This window comes from Sphaerodactylus townsendi, linkage group LG05, assembly GCF_021028975.2.
Source record: "Sphaerodactylus townsendi isolate TG3544 linkage group LG05, MPM_Stown_v2.3, whole genome shotgun sequence".
In the NCBI taxonomy this organism is placed as follows: Eukaryota; Metazoa; Chordata; class Lepidosauria; order Squamata; family Sphaerodactylidae; genus Sphaerodactylus; species Sphaerodactylus townsendi.
Window position 1 is genome coordinate 44,957,437 of NC_059429.1, and position 231 is coordinate 44,957,667.

Below are 231 nucleotides of genomic sequence, written 5' to 3' on the forward strand. Positions count from 1 at the left end.
GACTGTTAACAAGTTAGTGCCACTCGATTAATTCATCACTAAAACTGCAACTCACATTTCGTGTTTACAGAAAGAAAACTAGCAAAATGACTTCAATAGCACCAAACATTCATGAGCATTGAAACGTAAAGGCAAAGATGCAAGAGGCCTTAGTCAACCACTCTCCTACATGCAGCCTTCCCAAAAGCTCTAAGCACCCCTAAGGAATTGTAGCTTAAACTGAAGTGACAC